The sequence below is a fragment of the Mytilus californianus genome, unplaced genomic scaffold (assembly GCF_021869535.1).
Source record: "Mytilus californianus isolate M0D057914Y unplaced genomic scaffold, xbMytCali1.0.p SCAF_1, whole genome shotgun sequence".
NCBI lineage: Eukaryota > Metazoa > Mollusca > Bivalvia > Mytilida > Mytilidae > Mytilus > Mytilus californianus.
The window spans coordinates 127992341-128010758 of record NW_026262581.1 but is presented as its reverse complement, the minus strand read 5'-3'; positions in this window follow the sequence as shown (position 1 = coordinate 128010758).

The window sequence follows — 18418 nt, the reverse complement described above, 5'->3', positions numbered from 1 at the left end:
CACGAGTGTTTACCTAAGATTATCTTTGATAAAAGTTATTATTATCATTTGATTCCCATGATAAATAATTAGTGTTGCGTTGTTAAATTTTATGACAAATTATTTATAATGTTTGAAAAACAAACAACCGTAATCATACATTTATGAGTTTGGGTGTACATAAAGTAGGGATTATGACTTAGTGATCAACTCAAACTACTCAATCGGCTTATTTTATCTTTTTGTACTTTTATCTTGCAGAAACATTGAAATAAAAGAAAATGAAAAGAAATCTAAATTTTCTAAAATCACTTGTATACGAGAATGAAAAATTTCTCAACTTTAAATCACGCTAAGATCGATTGGAAATTACTCTTTTGGCTAAAAACTACAGGAAAAAATTGTAAGTGTACAAAGAAATAAATAAAAAAGACAAAAAATAATATAATATTATTATAATAATAAAAGAACATTACATACAGATACATAGATCTCGGACCAGAATATTGATCCCCTATCCATGTTCATCAGGATTTATTTTAGCCTTACTAAGCTAAGCAAGAGTGGTATCCCTTAGTCTGTCAAACTTCCAGTAGTTGTTTGAGTGGAACTACAGGTATCTCGAAATAGTTCTCTGGTATGACTGACTTTGAGATAAAGAGAGTCGACTGTATAGTTTTACTGTCGCTAATCGTACCTGAGAAACATTTCAAACCACAAAATATTAACATTAAACAATGATCCAAGAAAATGAGTCAAGGTCAGATAAACCAAGCCAGGAATACATGTACACCTTAAAATCATTCCAAACACCAAATATAGCTGACCTATTGCTTATAATATACAAGAAACAGACCAAACCATGAAAACTTAACATTGATCAATGAACCATGAAAATGAGGTCAAGGTCAGATGAACCCTGCCAGACAGACATGTACACCTTGCAATCATTACATGCTTTAGATATAGTTGACCTATTGCATATAGTATCTAAGAAGCAAACTTAACCAGGAAAACTAAACATTGACCACTGAACCAAGAAAATGAGGTCAAGGTCAGATAATAAAATTGAGAGTGGAAATGGGGAATGTATCAAAGAGAACAACCCGACCATAGAACAGACAACAGCAGAAGGTCACCAACAGGTCTTCAATGCAGCGAGAAATTCCCGCACCCGGAGGCGTCCTTCAGCTGGCCCCTAAACAAATATATATACTAGTTCAGTGATAATGAACGCCATACTAAACTCCAAATTGTACACAAGAAACAAAAATTAATAATAATACAAGACTAACAAAGGCTAGAGGCTCCTGACTTGGGACAGGCGCAAAAATGCGGCGGGGTTAAACATGTTTATGAGATCTCAACCCTCCCCCTATACCTCTAGCCAATGTAGAAAAGTAAACGCATAACAATACGCACATTAAAATTCAGTTCAAGAGAAGTCCGAGTCTGATGTCAGAAGATGTAACCAAAGAAAATAAACAAAATGACAATAATACATAAATAACAACAGACTACTAGCAGTTAACTGACATGCCAGCTCCAGACTTCAATTAAACTGATTGAAAGATTATGTCTTCATCATATGAATATCAGGCACAATCCTTCCCGTTAGGGGTTTAGTATCATACCATCATAACATATATGAGAAGAACATAACCCGTGTCATGCCAACAACATGCTAATAACTGCCAGACAGACATATACGCCTTACATGAGGACCTTGCAAGGTACGCACATACCTAATATAGTAATCTAATTACTCATAATAAAAGAGAAATTAAGAATATTAAAAATCTTAACTTTTTTTCAAGTAGTGCCTGAACCATGAAAATGAGGTCAAGGAAGATGGACATATGACAGAAGGAAACTTCATATCATAAGGTATCTATATACAAAGTATGAAGCATCCAGGTCTTCTAGCATCTGAAATATTAAGCTTGTAAGAAGATTGTTATTGCTGCCATCCTCTGACTATCCCTATGTCTTGCTTTCTGCGACAGAAGTTGCAGGCTCGACAAAAACTTATCAATGACCAATGAACCATGAAAATGAGGTCAAGGTCATATGAACCCTGCCAGACAGACATGTACGTCCTACAATCGTTTTTGATTTTGCCATTTGATTAGGGACTTTCCTTTTTGAATTTTCCTTGGAGTTCAGTATTTTTGTGATTTTAATTTTTTCGTACACCAAATATAATTGACCTTTTGCTTATATCTGTGAAATAGACCAAACCACAAAAACTAAACATTGTACAATGAACCATGAAAGGAATATCAAGGTCAGATGACACCCGCCAGTTGGACATGTTCACCTTACAATCATTACATACACCAAATATAGGAGACCTATTGCTTATAGTATCTGAGATCTGGACTTTACCACAAACAAAATTAACCTTGTTCACTGATCCATGATATGAGGTTGAGGTCAAGTAAAAACTCTTGACAGACATGAAGACTTTGCAAGATATGCACATACCAAATATAGTTATCCTATTACTCATAATAAGAGAGAAATTAACATTTCAAAGAATCTTAACTTTTTTTTAGTAGACACTGAACCATAAAAATGAGTTCAAAGACAATGGACATATGACAGACAATAACTTCATAACATAAGGCATCTATATACAAAGTATGAAGCATCCAGGTCTTCTAGCTTCTGAAATATGAAGCTTTTAAGTTATTAGTAAACGCTGCCAGTGTCGGATCACTATCCATATGTCTCGCTTTTTGATTTCATACTGTTTAATTTTATATGCAAAATAAGTTTAAACATCGCGACTTGTTATATTATGAAGGTTTCCCTTACCTTATCTTGAATGGAAAATAATCTGACCAATTTTTGTTGAATAGTACTATTGATAGTTCCCTTTAAAAATAAGGAAATAGGTACTATTTAAGAAAAGGTTGCAACCTTAGTTAAGTATATGGTCAAGTATGAGAGGAAGATCCTTATAGATTTGGAGTTTACTGTGTCTAAAGTCAAGGTCATAGTAATGAAAATAGACCAACATTTGTCCCATTGTGCAAAAAAGTGCTTTCCATGTGCCAAACCAAATACATGTATTTCATATCCGATTGCAACCTTACTTGGAGTTATGGTCAAACATAACAACAGGAAGATCGGTCTAAAATCAAATATATTATATCAGATTGTGACCTTACTTGGAAACATGGTCACATATGATAAGACAAAGATCCCTATTGATTAGAAGGTCATTGTCCTAGGTCTAGTTTAAGTGACTATATGACCCTCAATTATTGCAGTTTGTGCTGAAAACTAGATTCTGCATTGTAATTCAAATTTTTTAAAATCTAATTGCAACCTTACTGAGATATATGGTCACTTAAAATGAGAGGAAGACCTTTAGATTTTGAGGTATTTTATCTAAGGTCAGTCAAAGTTACAAAAACATTTTTTTGCTAGGAAAAAGGTTTGTAGATGCTAAATCAAATACTATAAAATTGAGAATGGAAACGGGAATGCGTCAAAGAAACAACAACCCGACCAAAGAGCAGAAAACAGCCTAAGGCCACCAATTGGTCTTCAACACAGCAAAAATTCCAGCAGCCGACTTCAACTGGCCCCTAAACAATAATGTATAATAGTTCAGCGAAAATGGACGTCACACTAAACTCCGAAACATATAAATGAACCAAAATAAAAAAAAAAAAAATACACAAGACTAAAACAGGCCAGTGGTTCCTGACTTGGGACAGGCGCAAAAATACGGCGGTGTTAAATATGTTTTGTGAGATCTCAACCCTCCCCTTATACCTCTAGCCAATGTGGAATAAACAAACACACAGCAATACGCACAGTAAAATTCACTATACATGTATATGGAATTCAACTTGCATTAATTTAATGGTCACTCATGGGAAAAAGATCACTATTGATTTTGAGATCGTTGTCTCAGGTCAAGTTCAAAATTGCTAAAAATAAACGAAGTGCAGGAAAGTTATTTCTGGATGCTTAATCAAATGTTACTGTCAAACCTATATACAAATGTCATCCTCAAGACCAGAGAAAACTGACCTTCAAAGAGACGTGACCTTTGAATTGAGGTCCAAAATGCATAGGTATAACTACAATGGGACCAGAAGAGGTTGAACTGCCAAGACAATTTTTTGCTTAAAAGAGACGACTCCATGGCAGGTTTGACTGTATATGTAAATGTATGTGAGATTGCAACCTTACTTGGATATATCACTTTTAATGAAAGGAAGGTCTTGGTTTTGAGGTCACTACATCTAAGGTTTATAAAAAAAGACAAACATTTTGGCAGAAAAGTTATTTCTGGAATAAGGGTGTTAAATCAAATACTTCTTATAAGATTGCAACCTTACTTGGGTATATGATCTAATATAAAAAGAAGATACCTATTGATGTTAAGGTCAATTTCTCTATGGTGTAGATCATTGTGCAGGAAATTGGTTTCTGAATGCTTTACCAAATATTTTTTATTGAATTGCAACCTTACTTGGTTAAGTGTTCACTTAAAATAAGTATGAGGGATGAGTTCCTGGTATAGGTCACAATTTCAAGCTTCATAAAATATGATAAGGTAGAGAAATTAAGATGAAATATATGACATGGTTGCTGATTATATCAAACGTATATGAAACTAATCAGATGTTGATATTTTTTCACAGATACAATTAAAACTACACATATATGTCTTGGATTAAAGTTTAAGACGGACAGTAAAAATTACCTCTTGCTTTTTTTGTTTACAGTTTATCCTTTAAATAAATATACTAAACTTTATTTCAACACAATGTGCAGCTCTGAGTAAAGAACAGTTTCCATTGTATTACTGTTATTTCTGCAAATCTTTCATTTCAAAAAGTATAAACAAAAACTTTTTTTTTTTTTTTAATTTTCTATTAAGTGTGGACACATATCAGTGTGGATAGTAATTGTTTTATTATTGTTATGTTTGACAGTAGTGTTTTCGCATTGGTTGTGCCCCATGTGGTATTTTCTGATCTATTTCTTTGTTTCCCTAATAGAGCCCTATATCAAGCTGTGTTCCTCAGTGATAAGTAGCTACGCTCAAAATTAGCAAAGTGCAGGGTTCAATATTAACCTTTTAACATATAATATATTACTTGTCCTAAAGAGACAACCACTTGTCCAAATTTTGTACTTGCTTTTTGAAGTTTCTTTGCTGTCATATATGATGACAATATTCTACATTTATAGAGTCATTTATTCAATATTAGTTTGTTTTTTATAATATTAAGGATGAAAACATTGACAGCTTTTTATCACTTCTAATTAGCAACCCTGAAAAATTGTTTACTAGTTAAATGCTTAATCTCCAAATTGATTGGATCAATTAAAGGTGACCTGACATTTATACACAAAAATAGCATGTGTCACGTTAAAAATTTAAACCTTTAAATTTCTTTACATCTTCAAACCAACCTTGAACACAATTTCTTCAATAATAAAATGGATCTTAATTAATGTTTAACGTTGGTTCAGTGTGTATCAATTCATCAAGCTTGATTGGAGCAGAGACATATATATGACAGCTGTTAAAGGTCACTATTTTCAGCTTCATGATTCATCATAAGGTAAAGATATTCAGATGAAATATAAGGTTACGGACTTAATCACAGATGCAAATAATACCAGTCGTAAATGCATTAGATATTTGATTTGTTAAACCCATTTATCTCTCCATGAAATAGTGTAATCATGAAAGCTATAGATATATTTGTGTCAAAAAATGTGATAGGGTATGAAGTTTTGCTATTCAAAACTTATGAAAAGGGTAGGGTACTGGATGTCTCAGCTTGCTCCTACCACAAACGGATCGGATTTGCCCCCTCCCCCCAGAGTTGTTGCTCAATCGTTGAGTTTTGTGGTCTGTTGTTTGATTGTTCTTTATCCTTTAGTCATGGTGTTGTTTTGTCTTTCTTTGACGGATGATTTTTGATTGTCTGCTTGGTATCTTCTTCTCTTTTATTTTCAATCTGTTCAATGTGAACAGTGATTCAAACATTAAAAGTTGATTTCTGACAAAATGTTCAACATTGTTCCTATTGAATTTTTTTTTATGTTTGACAAATAAAAACTGGAAAATGACGATGTTTGAATTAAGGCCTTCTTAAATGTATTCTTTAACTAAAAAAAATGAAAAAAAAAAATGCAAATTTCAATAGGAACAATGCTAAAATTTTTGTCAGAAATCAACTTTTTATGATTAAATCAGTGTTTATATTGAACAGATTGAAAATATATTATTTATATTGAATAAATACAACATCACATGCAGTTTTGTGAGTAAAAACATGTATTCTCATCTTTTAGAAGATACTTTTTTTACTCAGGTAAATTAATCAATGAGTGATTGGTTTCTCTTAGAAGAAATGTAAAGGTCCCAGTGAATAAACTACATAGAGAACAATAGCTGTTGTATTCATTCAATGGGACAATATCACTGACAAAAGTTTAAATAGGACGACCAAAAGGAGATGTCTCTGTGGAAAAGTTTTATTTGGTTCGCAATAAGGTTTTGTTGTGTCTTGCCCACAAAGGGTAAAGGATACTGCATTAGGAAGACAGTTACTGTCAACAGTAACTTCATACGGGTCTCCAAGATGAAAAAGATTACATTGACGTAGATGACTTTGATTTGAGACTACAATGTATTCTAGTAGTCTCAGCTTTGATATATGAAGTCTAGTTTTAGTTTTTACTTGTGACAATTGTTTTTAACAAAATGTTGGTCGGATCAATCTCTAAAGTAAAAACGTGTTCTTAGGACTTTAATGTATGAATCAATTTGGAGTGGCCTCAGTTGAAATTAAAGGTTTTCAATGTTAACCTTTTTCATTATCAAAAAACAAAATGCAAACAAGGCGGTGCTATGCTATTGTTGATATGTTACTTACAAATCTTTGATACTGTTGTTTTTATTTTTTTGGTTTAAATATCAAGATTTTCAAGTGACATAGCATGCTGATTAAAAAAATGTATAAACAAGAAAGTTATCTAAAGTTAAAATTAATGAATTTTATAAAGAAATATTGTGCTCTATCTAATTTTAGAGTGCTGAATGAGGGACATCACATCTTTCTAGTTTTTAAGCTGTCATTTATTGGCATTCACACAATTCCAAATAGAATTTTTCATTGTAATCAAATTATGAGCTAAAAAATAAATATCAATGTATACATTTAATAACTTTGTTTTATATTAGATGTATGACAGTGCACATCAAAAGAAAAAATATTCAACTACTTCAACATAGATTCTTTAGTTTTCTATCTATATATTACTTCAGAATTCTTCACTAAGGAGTCAATAAATTAGAAATAATATCGGACAATTGTTCTTTTTTTTTAAATTGTTATAATGTTTTATTTTAACTTCATAAACATAAAATTAAGTTTATTTTAGCAGAGACATATAATACATGTATAATTAATAAAGAAGTAAAATAAAAATTACATATTGCATTTTTTTGCAATATTTCCTTGAATATATAAACTTTATTTTAACAAAATATGCAGCTGTGTGTAAAAACCAATTTCTGCAAATCTTTCATTATAAAAAGAATAAACAAAAACTTTTTTTTCAAAAATTCATTTTCTATAATACAAGTGTGGACACAGATCAGTGTGGAAAGTAATTGATTTATTATTGTTAGTATGTTAAACAGTGTTTTCACCACTGAGTTTATGCATTGGTTGTGCCCCATCAGATGTTTTCTGATCTATTTCTATGTTTCCCTCATAGAGCTCTATATCAAACTCAGTGACAGTCATCTTAAATTTCCTGACAAGTGGCAAAAGCTCATAAATAGCGAAGTGCAGGGTTCAACATTTACTCTTTTATGAAATATTACTTGTTCTAAAAGAGACAACCACTTGTCCAAATTTTGTTCTAGCTTTAGAAATGTCTTTGCTGCCATATATAAGGAAATAAAATCAAGTAAAATTCAACTTTTGTTTTCAGTATTCTTTCCCAAATATTCCCCAGAGTCATCAGCCTTGCCATCATAAATCATAGTGGCTCTGGAATGTTATTTGAAAACACAATATCATCTCTATCCAATGCAAATACTGGAAATAAAACAATTTTTACAAGGCCCTGTGCTTAATCTGGGATCAATACTAATGCAGCTCTGGTATAAATTTACCTACAGAAACCCTTTCCTAAAATAAATTTATGCTGAAAGTTGAGAACATTCATTCACAATTATAGGTTTAAATTTATTAATATATATTTCTTAATCTTCCTTTAATTCAATTTTGTTAAGTTTTTTTTTTTAATCTATGATACATGTATAAATGTGATCTTGAATTTATATTAATGTGTCATATACGTTTCCTAAAATATCTAAGTTAAATCTGATTGGTTCATCAAATAGTGGGTCAACAATAGAATCATACTCTGATTGGATAATATTTTAAAAATGTCTATAGTTAGAAAGTGAAAATTCTAAAAATCATAAATTTGTGGATATTCTAAGGGCTAATTGATATCCTGATTTATCTGTTAAAAGATGAATTTACCACATACTCATAGACTAGATTCTGTTTTTTTTTCTCACAATTTTTACGTTTAATTTCTACTTGCTCATAAGTATACTGCAGCTTTTATTTGCCAAATGATGACTTTCAATTTCCCCAAGAAATCAGATCAGCTTTTAATGTTGAACCCTTATAGTATCATTTATTCAATATTAATTTTTTTTTTTTTTTATAATATTAAGGATGAAAAACATCGACAGCCTTTTAATCATCACTAATTAGCGACAAAGAAAAATTGTTTACTAGTTAAACGTTAATCCTTCAAAATTAGTTGGATCAATTAAAGTTGATCAGACTTTTATACACAAAAAGAGCGTGTTATGTCAACTTTTTAATTTCTTTACATCTTCAAACCAACCTTGAACACAATTTCTTCAATAATAAAATTGATCTTAATTAAGGTTTTACCTTGGTGCAGTGTTTTTTATATTGTCAAGCTTGATAAGGTTACTGACTAAAACACAAGTATCGGAGAAACTAATCAGAAGTTGATTTTTTCACAGATGCAAATAAAACCACTGTCGTATATATATGCATTATATATTTGTCAAACCTATTTGTGTCTCTATGAAATAGCGTAATCATGAAAGAGAGGCAAAAGAAACCAAAGGGACATTCAAACACATAAGTTGAAAAAATAAACTGACAACGCCATGGCTAAAAAAGAAAATGACCAACAGACAAACAACAGTACACAAATGTGAAAGCTATAGATATATTTGTGTCAAAAAAATATGATAGGGTATGTAGTTTTGCTTTTCAAAATATATTACAAGGGTAAGGTACTTCATGTCTCAGCTGGCTCCTGCCACAAATGGATAAAAGTGCCCCATCCTTCCGGAGTTGTTGCTCAATCTTTATTTTTTTTTTAATGTTTTGTGGTCTGTTGTTTGATTGTCCTTTATCCTTCAGTCATGGTTTTGTTTCGTCTTTCTTTGACTGATGATTGTCTGATACAGAATATTATTGCTTTATTATACCTCTTTGTAAATTTCTTATTATTATTAATATCCAAAAAAACTTATTTCAAGTTTAAAAACAATAGCCACTGAGCTATGGTATATTATACATACTTATGCATATATATAAATACAGTAATACCTAATGAAAAATTAACACTTTAATTCAGATTTACTGAGTGGATGGCAAATCACATTTCGTTTGAAATGCTAATGGTCTTTGGGGGAAAAGTGGTCTAGTCTCATACGGATGACTACTCAGATGTATAGCAAATATCAATGTTCAGTCAGAAGTGTGTATACTGTAGTTGAACTAACATAAATGTAGTATTGACAAGGCAGATGTTAAAGATGTTCGCTCATTAGTTTCAAAATAACAAGCTTTTTAAAAGAGTGTTATAAATTGCTAGTACATAAATAACGGAACTTAAAAAGCAGAAAAAAATTATAGTTTCGTGATCTTGTTTTTGAGATATAATCAATTGAATATTTGGCGGGAAATGATTCTCTGTAGATTTTTCATACTGTTAACACTGACACCTTTTTTCTTTCAAAAGCAATGAAAAAATAACAAGATTTTTATAAGATTTTCATAAATGACTTTTAAAAAAAAAAGTTACAAAATTATGAAAAGAAGTAAGGGTTAGCGGGACAAAATTTGTATTGGCACTACATGGAAAAAACTAGAGGATTCCGAATATCTGACAAAAAGTCAAAAACAAGAATAGCGAACATCCTTAAACCTATCTTGCTTCACAACATTTGTTGAGGACAAGATAAACTCCTTTTGTACAATTTTTTGTAGGTTTTTTCCCATGATTTTGTTGGTCTCTCCTCGACTGATGTATTTTGATTCTCCCTTTTGAATATTCTGTCACATTTCTTTAAACGAGGATCCTATTAAATCAGCCAAAATTGATAGTATACTGATGGTATAAACCACAAAAGGCGACGCCATTTTTGACATGCTCAAGAATTGTCTGATGTGGAATATATAGTTGTAAATTTGCTGTGATATGGATAAATTTAACCACCTATGTATGATTTTCATCGATAGATAGAAACTTTATATAGCAAAAATGTACTGCAAGACAAGATCTACATATAAGCAATCATGGCTGAAATCTTTAGTCGACTCGTTATTTTGTTATTTCCCTTTAAATATGTTTTTACCATTTGTTGGAGTTTTTACCTATTATAAAGAAAGTGTAATGGATACAAATGTAGATAGAAACTTTTAAAAGCAAACATGATCAGCAGGACAAGATCTACAGATGTGTCAATATGACTGAAATTGAAAGTTTACTCTTTATAGAGTTTTGCCCTTTCCTGATGAATTTAATAAAAAAAAAATGGCTATTGTTGAAGATGTAGGTGACCGACACAGGCTCTTTAGAACCCTCTATTTTTTAACACTCGTACATTTTTAGCGGCATTTTTTATTCAGCATAATGAGAGAATTCATTATCAAAATTGGTCTTTTTCCCATGGTTAGCAATCACCTTGGTTGCTGTAACTTTTGGTAAAAAATGGGTAAATAAAATGAATCATTCATCAATGATAATATATAATACCAATCTTGAGATAGATAACAAAAGGGTTACTTCAGACTCGTGACATCCCATGGAATAAAATTGTGCCTGAGACCAAGAGATATAAGGTCTGATTTTTGATCTGCAAATCCCCATCTTTTTCAAGAACCAATTAAAGAATCTCACTATACAAATCCTTGGTCAGCCTAAAAAAATATATAAATAATTGATAGCCCGTAACATAAAGCTAAGTCTGCAAATATCTAAAAATACAACTCAACTCAAAAATCATATGAATTCATAGCGTTTTATTTTATAAGCCAAATAAGTTTAAATGCAGCATGTTATACTATGAAGTTTTCCCTTACCTTAACTTTAACGGAAATTAATTTGACCGATTATTGACAATTTCGTTTAATAGTATTATAGATAGTTCCCCTTAAATAACAAGGGAATGGATACTATTTTAAAAAATAAATTGACGAGAGCAAGTAATTTTTTCCATAGGTAGGTTACATTTTCATAATTTTTTCTACACTGGATGGATTCGGAAAATGTATGTTAAAAAGAACTATATATGTGTTTCTATTTAGAATAAAGACTGCAGCATTGAAAATTAGTCTTTCAGTTGTTTTGGATTTTGGAGGCTAATTAAAGTACTAAATATTGTATTGCAACCTTATTTCAATATATGGTCAGGTAAAATTAAAGGAAGATTCCTATTGATTTTGAGTTTACTGTGTCTAAGGTCCAGGTCATAGTTACTAAAAATAGATCAAAATTTGTCACATTGGGCAAAAAAGGTGGTTTTCATATGCCAAACCAAATATTTCGTATCGGATTGCAACTTTACTTAGGGTAAAAAATATAAAAAGAAGAAGATCCTTACTGATTTTGAGGTCGCTTTGTCCAAGGTAAAGATATTAAATTAAATATTACATATTAGATTTTGTCCTTACTTGAAAGTATGGTCACATAAAATAAGACAAAGACCCCTATTGATTTGGCGGTCACTGTCCAATGTCTAAGTTAAAGTGACTAAAAATGGACCAACATTAGTGCAGGAAAGTGTTTTATCGGTGCTAAATCAAATGCTTATATATGGGTTTCAACCTTACTTGGATATTTTACAAATTTTTTGCAGTTTGTGCCGAAAACTATTTTCTGTATGGTAAATCATAAATATCATTTTTTTTAATCTAATTGCAAACTTACTCATGTTACTGAGATATATGGTCACTTAAAATGAGAGGAAGACCTCTACATTTTGTGGCAATTTTATCTAAGCTCAGTCAAAGTGACAAAAAATATTTATGCTAGGAAAGTGGTTTCTAGATACTAAATCAAACACTATACATGTGTTTGGAATTTCATCTTGCATAAATATAATGGCCACTCATTAGAAAAAGATCACTATTGATTTTGAGATCATTGTCCTAGGTCAAGGTCAAATTTACTAAAAATAAATTTTGTGCAGGAAAGTTGTTTCTGGATGCTTAATCAAATACTACCGTTTAAACCTGTATACAAAGGTCATCCTCAAGACCAGAGAAAACTTACGTTAAAGGAGAAGTGACCTTGTGAATTGAGTTTTTCAAAATGCAAAGTTATTACTACAATTGGAGGGTGACCTGCCAAGACAGTTTGTTTGCTTAAAAGATGTGACTTCATAGCAGGTTTGACTGTATATTTATAAGTGATTGCAACCTTACTTGGATATATGATCACATGTAATGAGTGGAACATCTTGGTTTAGAGGTCTCTTCATTCTAAGGTTTTTAGCTCACCTGGCTTAAAAGGTCAAGTGAGTTTTTCTTATCACGTGGCGTCCGTCGTCATCTGTTAACTTTTACAAAAATCTTCTCCTCTAATACAACTGCGCCAAAAATAACCAAACTTGGCCACAATCACCATTGGGGTATCTAGTTTAAAAATGTGTCCAATGACCCCACCTGCCAACCAAGATGGTTGACATTTTGTTTGTATGTGCCTGTCCCAAGTCAGGAACCTGTCATTCAGTGGTTGTCGTTTGTTGATGTGTTACATATTTGTTTTTCGTTCATTTTTTTTGTACATACATTAGGCCGTTAGTTTTCTCGTTTGAATTGTTTCACATTTGTCATCTCGGGGCCTTTTATAGCTGACTATGCGGTATGGGCTTTGCTCATTGTTGAAGGCCGTACGGTGACCTATAGTTGTTAATTTCTGTTTCATTTGGTCTCTTGTGAAGAGTTTTCTCATTGGCAATCAAACCACATCTTTTTTTATATGGTTAAAAATAGAGCAAGTTTTGTCTATTATTTTTAAAAACCGCTATTAATAGAGAAAATCTGACAGGGCAAAAATGTTCAGAATGTTAAGCTCTACCTATTGTTTAATTATATACGTCAAACTGTCAGACGACTTATCATAGGAGTTATTGCCCTTAAATGATAAATTTTACCATTTTTTGCCTATTATCTTGAAAAATATAGTTGACTTATTGCTTAAGGCAATTGTAAACATACAAAAACACAAAAACATAACATTGACCAATGAACCATGAAAATGAGGTCATGGTAAGATGATACCTGCCAGACAGACATGTACACCTGACAATTATTCCATAACCCAAATATAGCTGACCTATTGCGAAGTATTTGAAAAACAAACCAAAATATAAAAACTTAACATTGACCAATGACCCATGAAAATGAGGTCAAGGTCAGATGATACCGGCTAGACCGACATGTACATCTTACAATCATTCCATACACCAAATAAAGTTGACCTATTGCTTTAAGTACTAGCAAAACAGACCAAAACACCAAAACTTAACATTGACCAATGAACCATGAAAATGAGGTCACGGTCAGATTAAACCTGCCAGACTGACATGTACCCCTTTCAATGATTTCATACACCACATATAGTTGACCTACTGCTTATAGTATCTAAGAAACGGACCTAATCACGTAACTTTAACCTTGATCACTGATCCATGAAATGAGGTCGAGATCAGGTGAACCCTGTCTGACATGTAGACGTTGCAAGGAACCCCTATACCAAATATAGTTATCTTATTACTCATAATAAGTGAGAAATTCACATCATAAAAAACTAAAAAAAATAATTCAAGCAGTCACTGAACCATGAAAATGAGGTCAAGGACAGTGGACATATGACAGACGGAAACTTCGTAACATAAGGTATCTGCATACAAGGTATGAAGCATCCAGGTCTTCAACCTTCTGAAATATTAAGCTTTATACAAATAGTTTACGCGGCCACCGAAAAGTAATACCTATGTGTCGCATACTGCGACTTTCGTCGCAGGCGAGACAAAAACTATATTAGATAGATAGAAACTTAAAATACTAAATATGATCAGCAAGACAAAATCTACAAATAAGTCAACATGACTGAAATTGTTAGTTGATTCCTTATTGAAATTATGGCCCTTTAATGATGACTTTTCCCATTTTTGCATATTATCTTGAAAACTGTAAGAGATATATAGAAACTTTAAATAGCACAAATGATAAGCAAGATCCACAAATAAATCATAATGGCCGAAATCATGAGTTGGCTCGTTATTGGAGTTATTGCCCTTTAATGATATTTTTTAACATTTTTTTTTGCATTTATTGCCTTTATCTTGAAAACTACAATAGATAAATAGAAACTTAAAAAAGGAAAAATTATCAGCAGGATACCGTCTACAAATACGTCAACATGACTGAAATTGTCAGTTAACTCTTAATAGAGTTATTCCCCTTTAAACTGAAACTACACCAGATATATATATATATATATAAACAAGTCTAAATTGAAAACAACGTTCAAACCTATGATTGCGTTGGATAAAAACCTGAATTTTTATACGTGTGCATGCAAAACAAATTTCTTGTTAGAGGGGTCTAAATACAGCACAAACAACACTTTCCAAAAGACCAAAAAAGTGAAAAAGTATATTTTAACAAAACGCATTTGACTAACAGGTCGAACAACAAATGTGCTTAAACCCTGCTGACTGCCATTGGCGATTGCCATCACCGATGTAATAAATGGATCTTAATTATAAATTTCATACTAAACAGAAAACAATAAACTGGCGGAAAAGATGATATACCGCAAACAAAAGGTGCAAAGGTTTTTGTACACCATATCCGGATTTCGACAATTAATGTCTCTTCAGTGATGTTAGGAATCGAAACGGTATTTGAAAGGCCATATAATTTACCTCAATTTAGGATAGACTCTTGAATTTTGAAAGAGTCGAAATAGGATGAACGGATCATATAAACCCGAAGGCAAATATAATATATATATATATATATATGTGTGTGTCTCTGACTGCACTAAGCACATAATGGAACAGTGTTTTGACTAAAAATAACATGCAATCAGATGGAGTTTTTCATAAAGATAATTTATCTAAATTTTGTTTTCAGTATCCATAGTAGTTTTTTCTGTGTTAAAAGTTTTGGCTCGACAGCACCTGCCAATAATGAATAGGCAATACAATCACTGATCCATGATGTTAATTTCATAATTACACCTTTTTGTTTGTCTTGCTCGATTTTGCTTTAGTGAGTGATTTGTTTTTGGAGAACTTATAAAGTTGTTTTTTTTGTCTTGCCTACAAAGGGCAAAAGTCAGTGTATTAGGAAGACAGTTACCGTTGACAAGATGGGAAAATAACATTGATGTAGATGACTCTGATATATGACGTCTATTGTTTTTAGCTTGTTGCTTACTTTGTAGAAATAATTAGGCGGTGTATAGAATTTTGATACCTATACTGTGATGACTGAAAAGGAAATTTATTTATTTACTTATTTTCGAACTCTGAGACTACTATAACTCAGTCAGACTCAATATGGTATTCAGAAACTATTCAAAGCAACCTTATAACTATGAAAATGTAACTGATCTTGTTCAAAGTTTCTTAGATAAATCCAGATCAACGACCCATACTATTCAGACCAACAGACTTTTCTCTTAGTAACTCTATGCAAAATTAACGTTGATCAAAGGACTAATGATTTTTTTTTTAAATTCTGTATAACTACTTTTGACAATTGTTTAAAAAAAATATTGGATGGATCCATCTCTAAAGTAACATGAGTGCACACACTGAAATGTCTCGCCTGCCTTACTGACCATTGATTTTATGTTGATACATGTAGTCCTAAATAAAAAGTTTTACTACAAGTATCACATAAACTTAACACGATCCAAGAAAATAAGGTCAAGGTTAGATAAACCAAGCTAGAAATACACGTACAACTTACAATCATTCAATACACCGAGTATAGTTGACCTAGTGCTTATAGTATACAAGAAACAGACAAAACGATGAAAACTGTATATTGACCAATGAACCAAGAAAATGAGGTCAATGTCAGATGAACCCTGCCAGACAGACATGTACACCTTACAATCGTTCCATGCATCAAATATAGTTGACCAATTGCATATAGTATCTGAGATATGGACATAACGAACACTTAAAATCGTTCACTGATCCATGAAATGAGGTTGAGGTCAAGTGAAATCAGACTGACAGGCATGAGGACCTTGCAAGTTACGCACATACCAAATATAGTTATCCTATTACTAATATTAAGAGAGAAATTAAAATTACAAAAAATCTCAATTTTTTTTCAAGTAGTCACTGAACCATGAAAATGAGGTCAAGGACAATTGACAAATGACAGACGGAAACTTTATAACATAAGGCATCTACATACAAAGTATGAAGCATCCAGGTCTTCTTTCTTCTGAAATAATAAGCCTTGCTTTTAAGTACTTAGTTAATGTTGCCAGATCACTATCCCTATGTCTCGCTTTCTGCGACAGAAGTCGCAGGCTCGACAAAAACGTGTTCTTCTGACTTTTAATGTATGAATCAATTTTTAGTGGCCTTAGTTTAAATCAAAGATTTTCAAAGTTAATCCATTTCATTATCAAAAAACTAAATGCAAACAAGGTGGTGCTATGATATATATATTACTTACAAATCTTTGATACTGTTGTTTATATTTTGGTTTAAATATCAAGATTTTCAAGTGACCTAACATGCTGATTAAAAAATGTATATATAAACAAGAACGGTACCTAAAGTTAAAAAAAAGTCTTAAGTTTATTATTAACCAATTTGATAAAGAATTATTGTGCACTATCCAATTTTAAAGTGCTGAATTTGGGAAATCGTGTGACATCACCACTACCCAGTTTTAAGCTGTCTTTTGTTGGCGTTCACACAATTCCAAATAAAATAGAATTTGTCATCATTATTAAATGAGTAAGTTCGGTAAGGGTCAAATATGGCCCCGATTATTAAGTTCAATGTTTCAGGATAACATGTGTTTTATGTTGATGAAAAGACATGTGAGAAAGTTATATAGAAATATTTTTGCCAAAGTTTTATTTTTAAGCATTGATTTTGACATCCCAAATAGGTTAAAAATAGAGATTTTTGCAAAATTGAACAAAATCGTCCGGATTTCAACCAAATTAAGACCTAGGAAACATAGAGCGCAGGCGTCGACAAACAAAATATTCAAGTCAGATTTGTAAAATGATAACAAACATTAGGCTTAAATATCTTTGTTGTCGACGCATGCATTCTATGTTTCCTCTCCAAAAAATCAACGTAAATTTGCCCGTTTTCATCGAATTTTCGCGGAAAATCAAAGTAAGTGCTATTTGTGACGTCATGAATAGAACGCAAAAACATAAATTTTCAACAAAATGACATTTTTTCAATCTAGTCATGATATTACCTATGAATCCTTGTGACATTGGCACAGTTGAAAGATCGACTTCACCATCTCATTAAACAGAGCTTTTTCTATAAAAATGGGAATCGTAGATAAAAATTTCTTGTTTTGGGTCACAATAATTCATATTTTGTGAAAAACCACACTGAATCTACCAGAAAATATACTGAAGATGATATTATCAAAATGCTGGACTTTTTGATCGACAATATATTTGTTGAGTTTGGAGGATTTATATTTCAACAGACAGTCGGTATTCCAATGGGAACTAATTGTGCACCCCTACTGGCCGATTTGTTTTTGTACTCGTATGAAGCAGAATTCATTCAGAATCTTCTAAAAGACAAAAAGAAAAAGCACCTTGCGAAATTTTTTAATTTTACTTTCCGATATATTGATGATGTTCTATCATTGAATAACCCATATTTCAGCCAATACTTACATCTCATATATCCCAGTGAACTTGAAATTAAGGATACTTCTGATACTAGAAGGACTGCTTCATACCTTAATCTTTTCCTCAATATTGACACAGATGGACGACTTCACACGAAAATCTATGATAAACGGGACGATTTCAACTTCCCAATTATCAATTTCCCATTTCTCAGCAGTAA